The sequence below is a fragment of the Salvelinus sp. IW2-2015 genome, unplaced genomic scaffold (assembly GCF_002910315.2).
Source record: "Salvelinus sp. IW2-2015 unplaced genomic scaffold, ASM291031v2 Un_scaffold1352, whole genome shotgun sequence".
Taxonomy (NCBI): domain Eukaryota; kingdom Metazoa; phylum Chordata; class Actinopteri; order Salmoniformes; family Salmonidae; genus Salvelinus; species Salvelinus sp. IW2-2015.
Genome location: NW_019942855.1, coordinates 29,837 through 51,303, shown reverse-complemented (window position 1 = coordinate 51,303; position 21,467 = coordinate 29,837). Strand labels below are relative to the sequence as shown.

Genomic DNA, 21,467 nt, shown 5'->3' with positions numbered 1-21,467 from the left:
GGCCTAGCTAGCCTAACAGCCTACAGCCTCCACCCCATGCCAAGAGTAAGCATCTGGCAACTCAGTCAGTATCCAGGAGAGTCAGTCTTCAAGGCCTCTTCTGCTGGTGGGTTTAATGTTTTCATGTTGGCTTTCCCTAGGTCCAGATGTCTCAGTCAGTCCTGTGTCTGGTGATTAGATTGAACCAGCCGGGGGAATGGAGGACGAATACACAGTTTAGAGGTTAGAGGGAAATGACTCGAAACAGAGTGGAGGTGAAGGAGGTGGTGGTGGGATGAGAGGTCACAGGAGTCTGGGCCACTTGTTATCCTCACTCTGAGGATTAGAATGAATCAGTCTGGCTCTTAAGGCCTGATAGTGACAACTGCTCGTTTCCACCCAGGCACTTTTTCTCTCCTCGAATTGCAGGGATTAGCGGCTAAGATGATAGCTTCCGTCCCCGTCTGGGGTACTTGCCCCAGAGACACTGCCCGACTGCCTGACACTGGCACCCCCTGCTGGGGAGAAAGAGAGGGCAGTTAGCTAGGACTCTCACTCAATACCACACACACAGGCTGTGTCCAATGGCACGCTATGGCTTTCTGGTCAAGAAGCAGTGCAGCTATATAGGGAATGGGTGCATTGGGTCATTTGCCATTCACTACTTTATCTATGAGTCACTGTATAAAGCCAGCGAGGGAAAGGTTTTAGAAGAACCATTATATATTGTTTTAGCTTAAATATCGAATGCTTCAAGTCTAACCATGCTCAAGTTAAGTCTTCAAAGACAGACCTGCCCATCTTCAGTGACTAGACAGTTAATGTGTGGCAAAGGTGACGAGTCCTAGGATTAAGCCTGTGTCTCAGTCCTGGTTCATGAGGACCCACAGACTTTCCATTCCGGGTGTGTACTACACACCAGTGCGTTATTGCCAACTTGAAATCAAGACTTTTGATTTGTTGAAATACGTTGTGGTTAAGTGCTGGTCCTGGAACAGAAAGCCTGCACAGCCCAAGGACCAGACCTTGAAGAATACACTAGAACTGTGAGAATGTTTGGAAAGGTAAACGAGCGAGTTTTTTAGTATGTGTGTGGTACGTAATGTGTGGGAGTAAGAGTAGTGAGGTGAGGTAGCGTGGTGTGATAAGGCGTGGTGTGGAGCGTAGTGTGAATAAGGTAGTGTAGTGTGGTGAGGTAAGTGTGGTGCGGTAGCGTAGTGCGGCAGGTAGTGTAGTGAAGGTAATGTAAGCGTGGTGTGGTGTAGCGAGGTAGTGTAGCATAGTGTGGTGAGGTAGTGTAGCCGAAGTGAGGTTGTGTGGTGAGGTTGTGTGGGAGGTAGCGTTAGAGTGGAGGTAGCGTCAGAGTGGGGAGTCAGCCTAGAGTGGGGGGAGTAGCGTAGAGTGGGGCGGTAGGTGGTGAGGTAGCGTATGCTGGTAGCCGTGGTGAGGTTTGTGTAGTGAGGTATGTAGCCGGGTGTGGTGTAGCGAGGTAGGTGAGGCAGTAGTGTGGTGAGGCACGGATGGTTAGGCGAAAGTGTGGTGAGGTGTGTAGCGAAACGTGTGGTGAGGTAGTGTAGCGAAGTGTGGTGAGGTAGTGTAGCGATGTAAGGTAGTTGTTGTGGTGAGGTAGCGTAGAGTGGGGAGGTAGCGGGTAGAGTGGGAGGTAAGTAAGGAGTGGGGAGGTACTGTAGAGTGGGGAGGTAGCGTAGAGTGGGGAGGTAGTTGTGGTGAGGTAGCGTAGCGTGAAGCTTGGTGAGGTGGTGTGGTGAGCGTGGTGTAGCGTGGTGTGGTAGTGTAGGTGGTGAGGTAGTGTAAGCGTGGTGAGGTGAGGTAGGTAGTGTGGTGAGGTAGTAATGTCAGTGTAGTGTATTTTGGTGTGGTGGTTGTGTTTCTGTGCCCTCCCCCCCCCATGCGACACAGCCTATATCCAGCATTGAGACTAGTAACTGTGCAGTAGAGAATACAATATAACTAGAATGGTCTCTGGGTCTTCATGGCTGAAATCGCTATTGTCCTTGACCTCTGCTGAATGTCTGTTTCTGCAGGACAACACTTAGACCAGGCAGTGTACACTGTAACTGAGATCTGGCTTAAGAATAGGACGTGGGTCTTTTACAGCATGTATGGACGGGGTCTTGTTGCAGCATACCACAGATGGACTGGGTCTTGTACGGCAGTACCACAGATGGACTGGGTCTTGTTCGGCAGTACCACAGATGACAGGACTTGTACGGCAGTACCACAGAATGGACAGGGTCTTGTGCGGCAGTAACCACAGATGGCAGGGTCTGTGCGGCAGTAACACAGATGGACTGGGCTTGTGCGGCAAGTACCACAGATGGACCTGGGTCTTGTCGGCAAGTACACAGATGGACTGGGTCTTTGTGCGGCATGTACCGACAGATGGACTGGGTCTTGTGCGCAGTACCACAGATGGACTGGGTCTTTGTGCGGCAGTAACACAGATGGACTTGGGTCGTCTTGTGCGGCAGTAACACGCATGGACAGGGTCTTGTACGGCAGTACCACATATGACTGGATTTTTGTAGGCAGTACCACAGATGACTGGGTTTTGTACGGCAGTACCACAGATTGGACTGGGTCTTGTACGGCAGTACCACAGATGGGGGGACTTGTGCGGGCAGTACCACAGATGGACTGGGTCTTGTAAGCAGTAACACAGATGGACTGGGTCTTGTACAACAGTAACACAGATGGACTGGGTCTTGTAACAGTAACACAGATGGACTGGTTCTTGTGCAACAGTAACACAGATGGACTGGGTCTTGTACAGCAGTAACACAGATGGACTGGGTGTGTTCTAGTAATATTTTATGTCCTCTATATTACCGAGAACACTCGCAGAGCAGCAGTATAGGAGATGTATGGTACTCTGGGTGTGTTCTGTGTAATATTTAGCCCCATAAAGAGGATCTCCAGAGGACACTTCTATCTACCTACCACCAATGAGGAGAAAAGCATTCTTCATATTTTTGACTAGAGCGCCAATGTGTGCTGTGCAACGAACATTCATTAAAACCTGTGTGTGTGTGTTGTGGTGTGTGTGTGTGTGTGTGTGTGTGTTGTGGAAGAATGCAAATGATGGCATGTGCTATGGTGAGCACAACATCTAAATTGTTTGTCTTTGTTAAAGCATGAGTCTCCACTCGTGTGTGTGTGTGTGTGTGTGGTTAACTGTTTAACCAACAACTCACGTAACCCCCACTCTCCCCTATTTCTCATTTACTGAGGGAGAGCTGGAAAGAGGGAGGAAGAGTGGGGTGATAGGAGAATGAGAGGGAGAGAGAAGAGACAGCGAGGAGGGGAAAGCCGGAGCGAGCGAGGAGGGAGAGGGCAGATTTATGAACCCATTGGAATGTAATTTGGAGGCAGAAATTACTTCGTCAGCCTGAGCAAGGTTTAAACTCACTGAAGCCTGAATCGCCATCCACTGAGTGAGTGGTGAGTGAGTGAGTGAAGTGAGTGATGAGTGAGTGAGTGAGTGAGTGAGTGAGTGAGTGAGTGAGTGAGTGAGTGAGTGATAGTGAGTGAGTGAGTGAGTGAGTGAGTGAGTGTGAGTGATGAGGAGTGAGTGGAGTGAGTAGTGAGTAGTGAGTGAGTGAGTGAGTGAGTGAGTGAGTGATACAGGAACGCAGGCATGTTTTATAGTAAAATAGAAGTGGTTGGTAAATGTGATGGGAGACATAATACCACAGAGCATGGTTTGCTATGCAGATGGGGTATAATACCAAAGAGCCATGGTTTGCTAATGCAGATGGGGAAGTATAATACCACAGAGCATGGTTTGCTATGCAGATGGGGAGTATAATACCACAGAGCATGGTTTGCTATGCAGATGGGGAGTATAATACCACAGAGCATGGTTTGCTATGCAGATGGGGAGTATAATACCACAGAGCATGGTTGCTATGCAGATGGGAGTATAATCCACAGAGCATGTTTGCTATGCAGATGGGAGTATAATAACCACAGAGCATGGTTCTATGCAGATGGGTATAACCAGCATGGTTGCTATCAGATGGAGTATAATCCAAGAGCATGGTTTATATGCAGATGGGGAGTTAATACCACAGACATGGTTTGCTATGCAGATGGGGAGTATAATCCACAGAGCATGGTTTGCTATGCAGATGGGGAGATAATACCACAGAGCATTGCTATCAGATTGAACCTCTCACTGAATGAGTGTGCTGTATAACCACCCTACCACTCCATATGAGTGTCACATACTGCACAATATGCTGGAGATGTAATACAGAATTCATATTTAAAAAGTTCACATTCCTTACTGTGTTTCACGACTGCTCTGACCTGACTTCATGACATTACACACACACACACACACTGAGGCCTGACTGACTGCAGAGGCCATGACACCGGCAAGATCAGCCAAGGCTGTCCATCCATTCAAGAGAGGATGGAAGGAGGGAGGGAGAGAGCGAGAGACGGATTGATGAAAAGAGAAAGGGAAGTGGAAAACCAGAGAGAGAGAGAATAAGAGGGTGTAACAGCGAGAGAGAGGGATGTGACTAGCTTTTTAAAAACAGTGACACACAGCAGCCATTTTAGTGTGAAAGAGAGGGAGAGAGAGAGAGGCTGGGGGAAAACAGGCAGCCTGACAGAGAGATGAGGGAGGGAGCAGGGCTGAATGAGAAAAGATGGAGGGAGGAGAGAGAAGACACCATACTGTATTTTCTTATCACCTTTCCTACCTCTGACCCGCTTTCCCTTTCTCTCACTCACTCACACTCCACTCACTCACTCACTCACTCACTCATCCTCACTCACATCACTCACATACACACACACACACCCCTCACAGTGAATATACACTCTAACAGCAGTCCTTTTACTCAATGATAATGACATCACCATATGCAAACCTCTTTTACTGTCTAAAGCAGTTCAGCCCCTGTAAAAAGTAGACAAACACGTCCCTTCCTGTTCTTCTGCTTCTCCATTGATGCCAGCCAGCCATCAGTGAGGAGCTATACCTTCACTACCCTCCCTCATCTCTGTCTTCCTACATCTCTTCTTCTCCTATTAGACACTCCCTCTCCTTTCTCCTCCCTTCCACCCCTTCATCTCGCCATCCCCTGCCTAGAGATTCTGTTCTGTCACTCATTTGAGTAAATGTCATTCTGCACAAAAAAAACACAAACAATATTATTTGTTTATATATTTTAGACTGGACCACTTGGCTATAAATGGACCAGCCCCTCCCTGTCCACTGATGCCATCAGGCTTTGGGTCATTTAAGTGGTTTCTGTACTACTGCTATGTTACTCCCTTCCTCCCTAGACCTCCTCCTCTTAAATATGAGAGATAGACACACACACACACACACACACACACACACACACCACACAGAGAGAGACACACAGAGACGCACAGACACACACAGAGAGACACACAGACACACACACACACACACACAGAAGCACAAACGCACAGAGACACCACACGACAGACACACACCCACACACACAACACAACAACACACACACACACACACACACACACACACACACACACACCACCACAACCAACAGAGAGACGCACACAGCACACCACACACAGAGAGACGCGCACACACACAGAGACGCACACACAGAGACACACACAAAGAGTACACACACACACACACACACACACAGAGACAACACACCAACACAGAGACACACACGCACACCAGAGAACACAGACCACACACAGGACACACAGCACACAGAGCACAACAACACACAGAGACACACACACACACACAGAAGACACACACACACAGAGACACACAACACACAGAACACACACACACAGAGAGAGACATACACACACACACACACAATACACACACACACACACACACACACACAGAGAGACACACACACACACACACACACACAACACACAGAGAGAGACACACACACCACACACACAGAGACACACACACACAGAGACCCACACGCACAGAGACAGAGACACACACACACAGATGGGCACATACACACAGAGACGCACACACACCACACACACAGAGACAGAGAACACACAAGACAGAGCCACACACACAGAGATGGCACACACACACAGACGCACACACACAGAGACGCGCACACACACACACAGAGACGCGCACACACACGCACACACAGAGACGCGCATACACACACAACACACAGAGACAGAGACACCACAGAGACAGAGAGCACACACACAGAGATGGCACACACACACAGACGCACACACACAGAGACCGCACACACACACACAGAGACGCGCCACACACACACACACACACAGAGACACACACAGACACACACAGAGAGAGACCCATAACACACACACACACACACACACAGACACAGACACACACACACACAAAAGACACAGACACACAGAGACCCAGCCCCACCGCCCGGGAGGAGTTCAACCATTGAGTTAGCCTGTACAGTGAAATGGATGAATAGGAAATGTGGGTACTATAAATCTGTCAGTTCCAAAAGCTCATACCATACATGTAGTCTTTACGCTGATATATATATTAATAATAAAAATAATAATAGCCTAGATTCTCTTTTTATTTAGCTTTCAGCTGTTTATCAGATATGACTTAAATACTAGGCTACGTGATACAATTGTAAAACCTGATAATGACTTAATAACTAGACCTACAGGTAACTGCCAAAATAATGAAAAACATTTCAGTAAATGAAGGATACGACGTACAGGACCAGTCAAAAGTTTGGACACACCTACTCATTCAAGGGTTTTTCTTTATTTTACTATTTTCTACATTGTAGAATAATAGTGAAGACATCAAAACTATGAAATAACACATAAGGAATGATGTAGTAAACAAAAGTGTTAAAGAAATCGGGTGATTGTGGAGGCCAGGTCATCTGATGCAGCACTCCATCACTCTCCTTCTTGGTCAAAGCCCTTACACAGCCTGAAGGTGTGTTGGGTCATTGTCCTGTTGGAATACAAATGATAGTCCCGTAAGCCCAAACCAGCTGTGATGGCGTATCGCTGCAGAATGCTGTGGTAGACATGCTGGTTAAGTGCCTTGAATTCTAAATAAATCACAGTGTCACCAGCAAAGCACACCATCACACCTCCTCCATGCATCACGGTGGGAACCAAACGTGCGTTTTTTTTATTTTTTATTTACTATTTTCTACATTGTAGAATAATAGTGAAGACATCAAAACTATGAAATAACACATATGGAATCATGTAGTAACCAAAAAAGTGTTAAACAAATCAAAATATATTTTATATTTGAGATTCTTCAAAAGTAGCCACCTTTTGCCTTGATTACAGCTTTGCACACTTGGCATTCTGTCAACCAGCTATATAAGGTAGTCACCTGGAATGCTTTTAAATTAACAGGTGTGCCTTGTTAAAAGTTAATTGTGGAATTTCTTTCCTTCTTAATACGTTTGAGCCAATCAGTTGTGTTGTGACAAGGTAGGGGTGATATACAGAAGATAGCCATATTTGGTAAAAGACCAAGTCCATATTATGTCAAGAACAGCTCAAATAAGCAAAGAGAGTCAAATAAGCACAGTCCATCATTACTTTAAGACATGAAGGTCAGTCAATTCGGAAAATTTCAATAACTTTGAACGTTTTTTCAAGTGCAGTCGTAAAAAGCATCAAGGGTTATGATGAAACTGGCTCTCATGAGGACCGCCACAGGAATGGAAGACCCAGAGTTACCTCTGCTGCAGAGGATAAGTTCATTCGAGTTACCAGTCTCAGAAATTGCAGCCCAAAGAAATGCTTCACAGAGTTTAATTAACAGACACATTTCAACATCAACTGTTCAGAGGAGACTGGGTGAATCAGGGCTTCATGGTCGAATTGCTGCAAAGAAATCACTACTAAAGGACACCAATAAGGAGAAGAGACTTGCTTGGGGCAGAAACACGAGCAATGAACATTAGACCGGTGGAAATCTGTCCTGGTCTGATGAGTCCAAATTTGAGATTTTTGGTTCCAACCGCCGTATCTTTGTGAGATGCAGAGTAGGTGAACCGATGATCTCCGCACGTTTGGTTCCCACCGTGAAGCATGGAGGAGGTGTGATGGTGTGCTTTGCTGGTGACACTGTGATTTATTTAGAATTCAAGGCACACTTAACCAGCATGTCTACCACAGCATTCTGCAGCGATACGCCATCACAGCTGGTTTGGGCTTAGCGGGACTATCACTTGTATTCCAACAGGACAATGACCCAACACACCTGCGTGTAAGGGCATTTGACCAAGAAGAGAGTGATGGAGTGCTGCATCAGATGACCTGGCCTCCACAATCACCTGACCTCAACCCAATTGAGAATGGTTTGGGATGATTTGGACTGCAGAGTGAAGGAAAAGCAGCCAACAAGTGCTCAGCATATGTGGGAACTCCTTCAAGACTGTTGGAAAAGCATGAGGTGACGCCGGTTGAGAGAATGCCAAGGGTGTACAAAGCTGTCAAAGGCAAATGTTGGTTCCTTTGAAAAATCGAAAATATATAAAATATATTTTGATTTCTTTAACACTTTTGTTTACTACATCATTCCTTATGTGTTATTTCATAGTTTTGATGTCTTCACTATTATTCTACAATGTAGAAAATAGTAAAATAAAGAAAAACCCTTGAATGAGTAGGTGTGTCCAAACTTTTGACTGGTACTTTATATTGAAAGCAGGTGCTTCCACACAGGTGTAGTTCTTGAGTTAATTAAGCAATTAACATCCCATCATGCTTAGGGTCATGTATAAAATGCTGGGCAAACCATTATTTTGGCTACCATGGCTATGCCCCCATAGGATGACAATGCCCCCATCCACAGGACAGGAGTGGTCACTGAAGGTTTGAAGAGCATGAAAACTATGTAAGCCATATGCCATGTCCGTCTCAGTCACCAGATCTCAACCAATATTTTTTATACTGTATAGATTAGTGGTTCCCAAACTTTTTATAGTCCCGTACCCCTTCAAACATTCAACCTCCAGCTGTGTACCCCCTCTAGCACCAGGGTCAGCGGACTCTCAAATGTTGCTTTTTGCCATCATTGTAAGCCTGCCACACACACACTATACAATACATTTATTAAACATAAGAATGAGTGTTCGTTTTTGTCACATCCCGGCTCGTGGGAAGTGACAAAGACCTCTTATAGGACCAGGGCACAAATAATAATATAATAATGATCAATAAGTTTGCTCTTTATTTAGCCATCTTACATATAAAACCTTATTTGTTCATGAAATTTGAATACCTCACCACAGGTTAATGAGAAGGGTGTGCTTGAAAGGATGCACATAACTCTGCAATGTTGGGTTGTATTGGAGAGTCTGTCTTATATCATTTTCCACACACAGTCTGTGCCTGTATGTAGTTTTCATGCTAGTGAGGGCCGAGAATCCACTCTCACATAGGTACGTGGTTGTAATGGGCATCAGTGTCTTAACAGCGCGATTTGCCAAGGCAGGTTACTCTGAGCGCAGCCCTATCCAGAAATCTGGCAGTGGCTTCTGATTCAATTCAATTTTCACAGAACTGCTTGTTGCAAGGGCATGAAAGGGACAACGAATCCGGTTGTGTGTGTCGTCCGTTTCGGGAAAGTACCTGCGTAATTGCGCACCCAGCTCTCRCAGGTGCTTCGCTATATCACATTTGACATTGTCCGTAAGCTTGTTCATTTGCACACAAAAAAAATCATACAATGATGGAAAGACCTGTGTGTTGTCCTTGTTAATGCAGACAGAGAAGAGCTCCAACTTCTTAATCATAGCCTCAATTTTGTSCCGCACATTGAATATAGTCCCTGTATAGTCCCTGAGAGTCCCTGTAATCCTAGATTCAGATCATTCAGGCGAGAAAAAACATCACCCAGGTAGGCCAGTCGTGTGAGAAACTCGTCATCATGCAAGCGGTCAGACAAGTGAAAATTATGGTTAGTAAAGAAAACTTTAAGCTCGTCTCTCAATTCAAAAAAACATGTCGATACTTTTCCCATTGATAACCAGTGTACTTCTGTATGTTGTAAAAGTGTTACATGGTCGCTGCCCATATCATTGCTTAGTGCAGAAAATACATGAGAGATATGACACTTGGTATTCGGGCCAAAGAGTTCAATCTTGGTTTCATCAGACCAGAGAATCTTGTTTCTCTTGGTCTGAGTCCTTTAAGTYTCTTTTGGCAAACTCCAAGCGGGCTGTCATGTTCCTTTTACTGAGGAGTGGCTTCCGTCTTGCCACTCTACCATAAAAGCCTGATTGGTGGAGTGCTGAATTTGTGAATTTACCACAGGTGGACTCCAATCAAGTTGTAGAAACATCTCAAGGATGATCAATGGAAACAGGATGCACCGGAGTTCAATTTCGAGTCTCATTGCAAAGGGTCTGAATAATTACGTATTGTTTTTACAAATACCTGTTTTCGCTTTGTCATTATGTGGTATTGTGTGTAGACTGATGAGGGAACATTTTAATTTAATGAAGTTTAGAAAAAGGCTGTAATTTAATCAATGTGGAAAAAGTGAAGGGCTCTGAATACTTTCCGAATGCACTGCATTTCTCAGATATAGGACGGACACTTCAGAACAAACTTCCTTCAGATGTTTGTATCTGTTGTTCCTTGTAGTGAATCTGTTATTCAATGTGTTTGTATCTGTTGTTCCTTGTAGTGAATCTGTTATTCAATGTGTTTGTATNTGTTTGTATCTGTTGTTCCTTGTAGTGAATCTGTTATTCAATGTGTTTGTATCTGTTGTTCCTTGTAGTGAATCTGTTATTCAATGTGTTTGTATGGGCTAATAGCAGTAAGTCCAAAAATATTTTTTCATCCAATCATTGTTTTATATATTTTTTTGATACTTCAAGGGGTCTTAAAATTATAAATCAAATGACTAAATGATCCTTGGTATGACCTTCTTAAAACAATTCCATAGAGCTTCGTAGAATCGCTGCCCCGGGGTTAGACAGGGCTTACATTCTAAAGGGTCTTAATGCGTACCTTTTTATTGTATTATGTGAGCTAAACATACAAAAAGAATATATAACATTTTATTTAAAGTCATATTTTTCGAAAGTATTAATGTTACTGTCCCCACTACAACAACAAAATACATGTATTTTGTCCTTGAAACATTTAAATTAAATACTGTAGAATTCCATTCATTCCTATGGTGGACTGCTTTTCTGAGGAGTGCCAATATGGCCGAACAGTGGCTTCAAAGCCTTTCATTGGCCAGTACATAGCATCAGCAACCCAGAGTTTATATACATCATTTATCTAAACCCAAWTGAACACTTATGGGAGATTCTGAAGCCAAGCCTGAAACAGCGTTTTCCACCACCATCAACAAAACACCAAATTATGGAGTTTCTCATGGAAGAATGGTGTCYCATCCCTCCAATAGAGTTCCAGACACTAGTAGAATCTATGCCATGGTACATTGAAGGTGTTCTGGCTCGTGGTGCCCAACGCCCTGTTAAGACACTTTATGTTGGTATTTGTTTTATTTGGGCAGTTACCTGTACATTTTGGTTTATTTGTAATTCCTTACAACAAGCACCATTTTGTATTATTTTGGTACCAGGTAGTAATGGAATTGTTAGGAGTGTTGAATTATTGTGAAGGAAGTACCGTTGTTGCATCAATGAAGTATCAGGTAAACGAACACTAACTACACCGTTAACTTTAGCTCTCATAGAGTTTTGTTCACACGCAATGYCAACACAGCACACACACAAAATACACACATTACTGTACACCCGCTAGAGATGTAACAAATGGACAATTTTGCTTAACGTTTAAACAACCATAAAAATAAAAAATAAAAAAAATATATATGTTAAAATGATCAGAAAAAATTATCAAATTCCACTCAATTCACCATGTAGAATAATGGTCCTATGAAGTTCTATCTGCCGCGACCCTTTACAGACAGAACACAGCTACAGTAACATGTCAACAGTACAGAAGTCCAGAGAGAACATATGAATAAAACAATTATTCCCTTATGTCGAGATCACAAATTATTTATCTCATGATCACTACATAACAAGAGTTGTTTTGTCGAGATCACAAGATAATCAAAAGTACCACGTATTATCCATTAATTTGTACAGATGCGCGATAACCACCTCGTCAATGAGCCCTGTGGCTGCGTTGATCAAAATGCTCTCGTGGGGCATTTAAGCCTTGAACAGTGCCTGACAGGCAGCCTGTCTCCCAGGCTGAATGCCGCCCCCAAGACCACAGCCAATGGCATGCAAGGAACAAGGAACTTTTAGCTTTCTAACATTCTAACCTATAAACTGATAAAGAGCTCCAAAACATGAAATGTACCTTCCCTTAGTGTAGCAATCAATAAAAACGTATGTGCTGATCCACCGTGGGCTCTGCTGCCTCGGCCATACTGTCAATCTGTCATCAATACGTATGTGCTGATCCACCGTGGGCTCTGCTGCCTCGGCCATACTGTCAATCTGTCATCAATACGTCCACACTCCTACAAAACAACAACACTCGACAACAACACTTGTCTTGATCTTGATAAATAAGTTGTGATCTCGACAAAATGAAGGATTTATTTTGTTAATATGTCCTTTCTGGACTTCCGAACAATAGCAACAATTGATAACTTTTCAGACAATTAAAAGAGTGTCTGTGAGTGTCAAGAGTCTGTGAGTGTGTTCGGAAATTCAATCTGGAGTGCCAGAGTGTGTTCGGAGTGCGCTCTGGGCGTTCGTAAATTCATAGCATTGTCAYATTGTCCATTTGTAAATTCCGAGTGTTTCGCTCTCGGAGCGTACAGAGCGCACACTGGACGCTCTGGCCGAGGAGTAGGGTTGATCAGAGCGTTCTGACCTCACAACGGCAGTCAAGCACCCAAGCTAACTGGCTAACGTTGGCTAGCTTGCTAGCTACTTCCAGACACAAATGAGAGAYCACTTCACTCTGAACATTTTARTCCCCCTAGCAGAGCTGGTTAGGCTGTTTTCATGTTATCTAGAGCGTTGTTGACTGTAAATGTGCTGCTGGCAACAATTTAATTACGTTTTTTTGCCAACGTTTACCGACACCGGCCATATTCAACGGGTGTTGAGCATTCGTAAATTCATCAGTTATTCTGCACTCTGGCACACTCAGACGAGAGTGCTCTGAAATTGGAGTAGATAACCAGAGTGAATTTACGAATGCACCTTGTATCTTTTCAGACAGTAGAATTCTGCTCCGACTTATAATGTTCTATTGTTTCCCTGACAACAATAAAGGTTGTTGATTGATGTGCTGCTGTGTTGTTAATGCTGTTTTTTATGGTAGGATAGCTAGATGTACTTTATTTCCACTAAATGTCTTGCTAAATCACAGTATTTAAAGAACTTTAAAGTACCTTTTTAGGAGAGAGTGGTCTGCGTGCAGGCAGCAGGCTGAGCCGAGCCGCTCAAGATTATTTGATTGACAGTTTTGGTCGCGTAGTGATGGAAATTAGTCCTGCTTCAGAAGCAGCATTACTTTAGACAAGTAAAAAGCTGTAGTGTAGCCTACCCTAACAGACYAGGTGACACATTATTATATCTGAAAAGGGTCATTGATACAGGCTACCGGTAGCCTACTGTAATTTCAGAATATGAGACAAAAACACCCCTACCCACTCAGCAACGAAGAGTACCCCGGTCGCAAGACTGGCCCAAAGATACACGACATCAGTTCCATGAATAAACTAGGATATTCTACAGGCAACAGACCGAAGACTGAACACGCGCTCTGACTGAACACACACTGGCATCATTAGCGAGGCAGAGTGAGGGGCAGGCAGAACCGTGCTCATATGTCTTGCTGATCTGCATCTTGCCATGTCTTGTCTTGATGCCTCACAAATTCACCCAAGTAGCCTACGGTTTGCATCTTCCTCTCTGGTTTTATTTAAAATACACAACTTTCCCCAGGCCGTTATAGCCTATCGTCTAGTTAGGCTATAACACGGATAACTGTTTTGTGGTAACTGCACTGTGGTTTTAATTATGTGGGGATAACATCGTTAGGGAATTTTCCTAACGTTAAGAATCCCAACTTAGTTTTAACGTTTAAACGTTCACACCCCTAACACTCTCACACAGACCGACACACACTCACATAGACCGACACAAACACAGTGAATATGTTTTGCATAAATCGGTTGCGTATTCCAAGCTGAAGGCTCCTTTTAAACTGAGTAGGGAATAATTATCCCAGTCAGATTCTCATCCCCATACTGTATGCACACACACACACACACACACACACACACACACACACACACAAAGTACTCACTGTATACAAACACACTATATACACACACAGCTTCATCTCCCTGTCATACACGTAGCAAGCATGATCACAGTCTACTGTATAAATGCAGCCTATTTGATGCAGCTAAAATAATTTCTCTCTTCATGTCTTTCTCTCTCTTGCTCTCTCTCTTTCCTCGCTATCTCTGAATGATGCAGAGCCTGAGAATAAACAGGCAATTTAAGTGCTGGACACCACTGCTCTTACACACACGCCACCACACACACACACGACTCACTCCAGAGGCCCACATATTTAACAATACGCACACCTCACTCACCGCTCCCAAGGCCCACACACACACACACACACACACCTCATCAGAGAGACACATAAACGTTCAGAGCGGATATGGTGAGGCAGTAAAGGTTACAGTCTGTATTCTGTTGAAATAAATTCAGTTCCTGAACTTCACTCTGTGGCTTCTACTGCAGCAGCGTGGGTCTGGTGTATTGTGATATTGTACTCCTGCGCCAATAACTAGGGCTGCAAAACACTGCTCTTTAATGCCATAATCCACTATTATGTAATGTGTGTGTGTGTGTGTGTGTGTGTGTGTGTGTGTGTGTGTGTGTGTGTGTGTGTGTGTGTGTGTGTGTGTGTGTGTGTGTGTGTGTGTACTCAGATGGACCATGAAATTCCCCTCACTGTAATGCATCCCTCTAATATCTTTATTTAGAATGTAATCTATGTCATCTCCAGAATGTCTCCTAGAGGTTGGGGCCTTGGTTTTAAATAGATCCCTACACAAAGGTTTCGTTGCTTTTGTTTTTATACATATTTTATACATCAGCCAACATTGTGTAAAATGATACCAGACCAAGTTAGAAATTCAGAGGTCAAATAATATTGCACTGTGTAACCAGGTTGATATTGTCTATTTTGAATTGTTTGATTTTGACTGAATTCTGTAACTGAATTGAAGTTGAAATCACAGTTCTCTGAAATGACTCGACTGGAACTTGGTTTTACAATTTTCTTTGTTGTATTTTCTGGGCATTCTCTCCTCATCATGTTGCCAATGTGCAGTGTTTCTCTCCATCTCTCTCTCCATCTCTCTGTCCTTAATCTGATGTTCTGTAACATTTAGGCACTGAGAATTTCCTTCTAATCTCAATATGGCCCTGTTTGCTCTGTAATAATCCTGTGTGTGTGTGTGTGTGTGTGTGTGTGTGTGTGTGTGTGCGTAACGCATATTGTTTTTAATTAATGCCCAGTGAAACTAAGACAACTGCTTTCTATGCACTCTAAACCCTGTTGTGTTTGTATGCTTAAATTACTTCTGATTATGTCATATTTTCTTTGTTATTGTGCTTGAGATGCTGTGCTGCACAATACGTTGCGTTTGTGTAAACAACTAAGTGTGTGTGTGTGTGTGTGTTTGTGTGAAAACACACACACAAAAACTTTAAATCCTATGCGACCTGTAGTCCTTTGTGCTTGGCCTGAGTAGTATACACACACACATCCAGAGTGACACACACACATCCAGAGTGACACACACACATCCAGAGTGACACACACACATCCAGAGTGACACACACACAGGCTTAATTGTTTATCCAAACAATAGAAACAATATGCACCACACAAATACTAAGCGTGTAAGAGTGCCCTTTTTGTCCTGTTCCCCCTCTTATAAACCTGTTGTATTCAGATATCATTTATCCTAAAATGAACCATGTAAAATCTCATTTGAAGCTGTTTTTATGTACTTTAGCAGATAGAATGATACTACCTTTTTTTCAGTCCTTTTTAAAATTCTAGTCTTCCTTCGCCGATCTCCGGGCAGGCTTGTCGAGTCGATCGCTTTCTGCCGCTCTCTCTCTCTTCTATGTACAGCGGTTAAAAACTGCCTCCAAAATGCTTAATCGCTGTGGAAACCGCCTTCGCACGGCTGTTACATCTCCATCCCAGTGTGTCGCTCTCTCTGTGTGTGTGTGTGAGGGAAAGAGTCACTAACCTATTAAATAAGCGTTGCGCTCCGTTTCCCTAGCTCCCTGCGTGGCTTTGTTTGAGAGCTCAGGGTCTGTGCCTTATAATAGAAGTGCACTGTAGCCTATAACTTCACCCTGAACTAATCTTAAAACAGGTGTCACATCTGTTAAAACATTTGCTTTAGTGCGTCTATGGTTACGCATTTTAACTAACCTTTCCATACAGCCTTATGGATCTGTAGGCTATATAATGTCATTGTCTCTTTTTTAATGCGTTTGGTAAAGGGAGCCCAGGTGTTACCAAGAGCCCGTGCTGTGATCCCCGCGCGTGAAGCTGGCGGTCTTCTGTCTGTTCAGCAGGTCCTTATGGTTCAGTCAGAGTAGCCTTGCCATGAAAACCAGAAAGTATTTCAAGTCCACCATGTGCAACACAACCAACTCTTTTTATATTGTCCTTTTAAATTCAGTTAATCATTCAGTTTGACCAACATCCGTTTGCTTTGTGCACTGGTGGAAAAAGTACTACATTTTCATACTTGAGTAAAAGTAAAGATACCTTAATAGAAAGTGAAAGTCATCCAGTAAAATCTACTTGAGTAAAAGTATTTGGTTTTAAATATACTTAAGTGTCAAAAGTATAAATAATTTAAAATTCCTTATATAAAGCAAACCAGAGGGCCCAATTTTCTTTTTWAAAATAATTTACAGATAGCCAGGGGCAGACTGCAACACCCAGACAAATGGGTTTAGTGAGTCCACTAGATCAGAGGCAGTAGGGATGACCAGGGTTGTTCTCTTGATAAGTGCTGAATTAGACCATTTTCCTGTCCTGCTTACTTCTGGGTGTCAGGGAAAATGTATGGAGTAAAAAGTACATAATTTCCTTTAGGAATGTAGTGATGTAAAAAAATATATAAATAGTAAAGTACAGATACCCAAAAAAACTACCTAAGTAGTACTTTAAAGTATTTTTTCTTAAGTACCTTACACCTCTGGCTTTGTGCATAAATTACACTGTGCATGAAATAACTCAAACCCTTTTGTCAGAAAAATATGCTTTAGTATTTCCCTGAAAAGAGAGATAGCCTTGGTTTCTTCTACTAGATAAGTGGTTATTGGGGCTACAACAGGCCTGTATGTGTTCACAGATTCAGAAGGTTGTTATTAGGACACAGTAGAGCCGTCTCTAATTACGATTCTCCTGTTTTTGTCCAAGGAAAGTACAATCAAATGTACAAAATCCAATCAACGAGGGGAAGAAAGAGCGGTTTGGTTGGAGAAAGAGGGGAACAGGAGGTGAAAGGGCAGAGAGAGAACAACACACAAGCTGTCACGCCCTGGCCTTAGTATTCTTTGTTTTCTTTATTATTTTAGTTAGGTCAGGGTGTGACATGGGTATTTATGTGGGTTTTGTAGTGTCCAGGGTGATTGTAAGGTTTAGGGGGTTTATTTAGAGTAGTTGGCTTTATGTTTAGTATAGTTGTCTAGCTGTGTCTATGTTGTGTGTAGTTGTCTAGGAAAGTCTATGGTTGCCTGAATGGGTTCCCAATTAGAGACAGCTGGTTTCTGTTGTCTCTGATTGGGAGCCATATTTAAGGTAGCCATAGGCTTTAGTTTGTTGTGGGGAATTGTCTATGTAGAACGTTTGTAGCCTGTGTGTGTGCACTAGGTTATTTAGCTTCACGATCGTTTGTTGTTTTGGTAGTTTGTAAGTGTTTTGTTTCGTTTTGCCTTCTTCAATAATAAAAGGAAGATGGCTTATTTTCCTCATGCTGCGTTTTGGTSCGAATCTCTTCCACACGATCGTGACACAAGCATGTTGCTCACGGAATAAAAGAGAGGAGATGGAGAGAGACGAGAGGAGCGGGAGGAGATGAGCTGATGAGCAATATATATTTAGGATACATTGTACAGATCTGTTGTTTTTATCAGCAGCAACATAAGAATAATCATCCTCAGCATCACTGTTCAGTTATGAAACCAAGACAGGATTCAATCTTACAGTATATTGTGAGCGTCCCTAAATACACCACAACACTACACACAGCTTCTCCACACACACACACACACACACACACACACACACACACACACACGCCCTAACACACTGGCACCTTAATTGGGGAGGAAGGGCTCGTGGTAATGGCTGGAGCGGAATCAGTGGAATGGTATCAAATACATCATGGTTTCCATGTGTTTGATGCCATTCCATTCACTCCATTCCAGCCATTATTTTGAGCCGTCCTCCCCTCAGCAGGCTCCACTGATTCTCACTCACTCATTGTCAGTCACAGCAAGATTTTCTTTCCATCTTTTCTTTCAATTTAAATATTTTCACCCTTGCTCTGTCCATCTTTTCAGTGCTGAAAGCAAAGTCTGGTACACATCACCTATTCCCCTCCATTCCGTGCCCTTTCTCTCTCTCTGTCTGTCTCTGTGTGTTTCTCTGTGTGTGTCTGTCCAGTCATAATTTAAGGACTTCCCTTTCCAGGAGAAGGGAGGCCCTATCTTAGTTTATGTTCACAGAAATGTAGTGCTGCTCCTTGTCTCTCTCATTCTCAGTGCCGCTAGTGTCACCTCCCTCTAAAAAAACACTACTACTTATCAGCAGATACTTTATTTTAATCTTGAATCCTTAATTGAATAATTACAAAGCGGTCACCCCGCCTCTGTTTCGGTGAAAACCTGAGGATGGGCCTGGAGAAATGTAACCACTCTCAATTTCATAGACAGCTATGGATGCAAGGACTGGCCATTCATGATATCACAATCATAGTTTAAGTCTATATAGTGTTTGTTTTCAAATATTGGAGTAAAACAAGGTTATATTTGTGGTTCTGGTGGGGTATGACAGATGAACTAAGCTCATGAGGCATTTAGAAGTTATATTCTTCAAGAATCAATGGGTACATATCATTCATTTATAAGTCCCTCTGTCTGTCTCCCCAGTCTCTTCTCCCTGGGGTAACAGCGTACACCCCTCTGTCTGTCTCCCTGGGGTAACAGCGGGACACCCCCCTCTGTCTGTCTCCCTGGGGTAACAGCGGTACACCCCTCTGTCTGTCTCCCCAGTCTCTCTCCCTGGGTAACAGCGGTACACCCCTCTGTCTGTCTCCCTGGGTAACAGCGGTACACCCCTCTGTCTCTCTCCTGGGGTAACAGCGGTACACCCCTCTGTCTGTCTCCCTGGGGTAACAGCGGTACACCCCTCTGTCTCTCCCTTGGGGTACAAGCGGTACACCCCTCTGTCTTCTCCCTGGGGTAACAGCGGTACACCCCTCTGTCTGTCTCCCTGGGGTAACAGCGGTACACCCCTCTTCTGTCTCCCCGTCTCTCTCCCTGGGGTAACAGCGGTACACCCCTCTGTCTGTCTCCCTGGGGTAACAGCGGTACACCCCTCTGTCTGTCTCTCTCTCCCTTGGGTAACAGCGGTACACCCCTCTGTCTGTCTCCCGTCTCTCTCCTGGGGTAACACGGTACACCCCTCTGTCTTCTCCCTGGGGTAACAGCGGTACACCCCTCTGTCTGTCTCCCTGGGGTAACACGGTACACCCCTCTGTCTCCCTGGGGTAACAGCGGTACACCCCTCTGTCGTCTCCCTGGGTAACAGCGGTACACCCTCTGTCTGTCTCCCTGGGTAACAGCGGTACACCCCTCTGTCTCTCTCCCTGGGTAACAGCGGTACACCCCTCTGTCTCTCTCCCTGGGGTAACAGCGGTACACCCTCTGTCTGTCTCCCTGGGGTAACAGCGGTACACCCCTCTGTCTGTCTCCCTGGGGTAACAGCGGTACACCCCTCTGTCTCTCTCCCTGGGGTAACAGCGGTACACCCCTCTGTCTCTCTCCCGGGGTAACAGCGGTACACCCCTCTGTCTGTCCCCTGGGGTAACAGCGGTACACCCCTCGTCTGTCTCCCTGGGGTAACAGCGTACACCCCTCTGTCTGTCTCCCTGGGGTAACAGCGGTACACCCCTCTGTCTGTCTCCCTGGCGTAACAGCGGTACACCCCTCGTCTCTCTCCCTGGGTAACAGCGGTACACCCCTCTGTCTCTCTTCCCTGGGGTAACAGCGGTACACCCCTCTGTCTGTCTCCCTGGGGTAACAGCGTTACACCCCTCTGTCTGTCTCCCTGGGGTAACAGCGGTACACCCCTCTGTCTGTCTCCCCAGGCTCTCTCCTGGGGTAACAGCGGTACACCCCTCTGTCTGTCTCCCTGGGGTAACAGCGGTACACCCCTCTGTCTGTCTTCCCTGGGTAACAGCGGTACACCCTCTGTCTGTCTCCCTGGGTAACAGCGGTACACCCCTCTGTCTGTCTCCCTGGGGTAACAGCGGTACACCCCTCTGTCTGTCTCCCTGGGGTAACAGCGTACACCCCTCTGTCTGTCTCCCTGGGTAACAGCGGTACACCCCTCTGTCTGTCTCCCTGGGGTAACAGCGGTACACCCCTCTGTCTGTCTTCCCTGGTAACAGCGTTACACCCCTCTGTCTCTCTCCCTGGGTAACAGCGGTACACCCCCTCTGTCTGTCTCCCTGGGTAACAGCGTTACACCCCTCTGTCTGTCTCCCTGGGGTAACAGCGGTACACCCCTCTGGTCTGTCTCCCGGGTAACAGCGGTACACCCCTCTGTCTGTCTCCCTGGTAACAGCGGTACACCCCTCTGTCTGTCTCCCTGGGGTAACAGCGGTACACCCCTCTGTCTGTCTCCCTGGGGTAACAGCGGTACACCCCTCTGTCGGTCTCCCTGGGTAACAGCGGTACACCCCTCTGTCTGTCTCCCTGGGGTAACAGCGGTACACCCCTCTGTCTGTCTCCCTGGGTAACAGCGGTACACCCCTCTGTCTGTCTCCCTGGGGTAACAGCGCGTACACCCCTCTGTCTCTCTCCCTGGGGTAACAGCGGTACACCCCTCTGTCTGTCTCCCTGGGGTAACAGCGCGTACACCCCTCTGTCTGTCTCCCTGGGTAACAGCGGTACACCCCTCTGTCTTCTCCCTGGGGTAACAGCGTACACCCCTCTGTCTGTCTCCCTGGGGTAACAGCGGTACACGCCCTCTGTCTCTCTCCCTGGGTAACAGCGGTACACCCCTCTGTCCTGTCTCCCTGGGGTAACAGCGGTACACCCCTCTGTCTGTCTCCCTGGGGTAACAGCGGTACACCCCTCTGTCTGTCTCCCCAGCTCTCTCCTGGGTAACAC

General features: G+C 45.0%; 2 protein-coding genes across 2 annotated transcripts in view; one reads left to right on the top strand and one right to left on the bottom strand.

The window, feature by feature from the left end:
* LOC112070526 (leucine-rich repeat transmembrane protein FLRT1-like) overlaps positions 1-16,625 on the bottom strand; it is a 33,636-nt gene extending 17,011 nt beyond the window's left edge. The window contains exon 1 of the mRNA XM_024137945.2: positions 16,073-16,625. The gene's annotated coding sequence lies outside the window, so the exon portion shown is untranslated. The remainder of the gene's footprint in view (positions 1-16,072) is intronic.
* Positions 1-21,467, top strand: part of macrod1 (mono-ADP ribosylhydrolase 1) — a 71,022-nt gene that overhangs the window by 38,260 nt on the left and 11,295 nt on the right. The gene's annotated exons all lie outside the window — the stretch shown is intronic.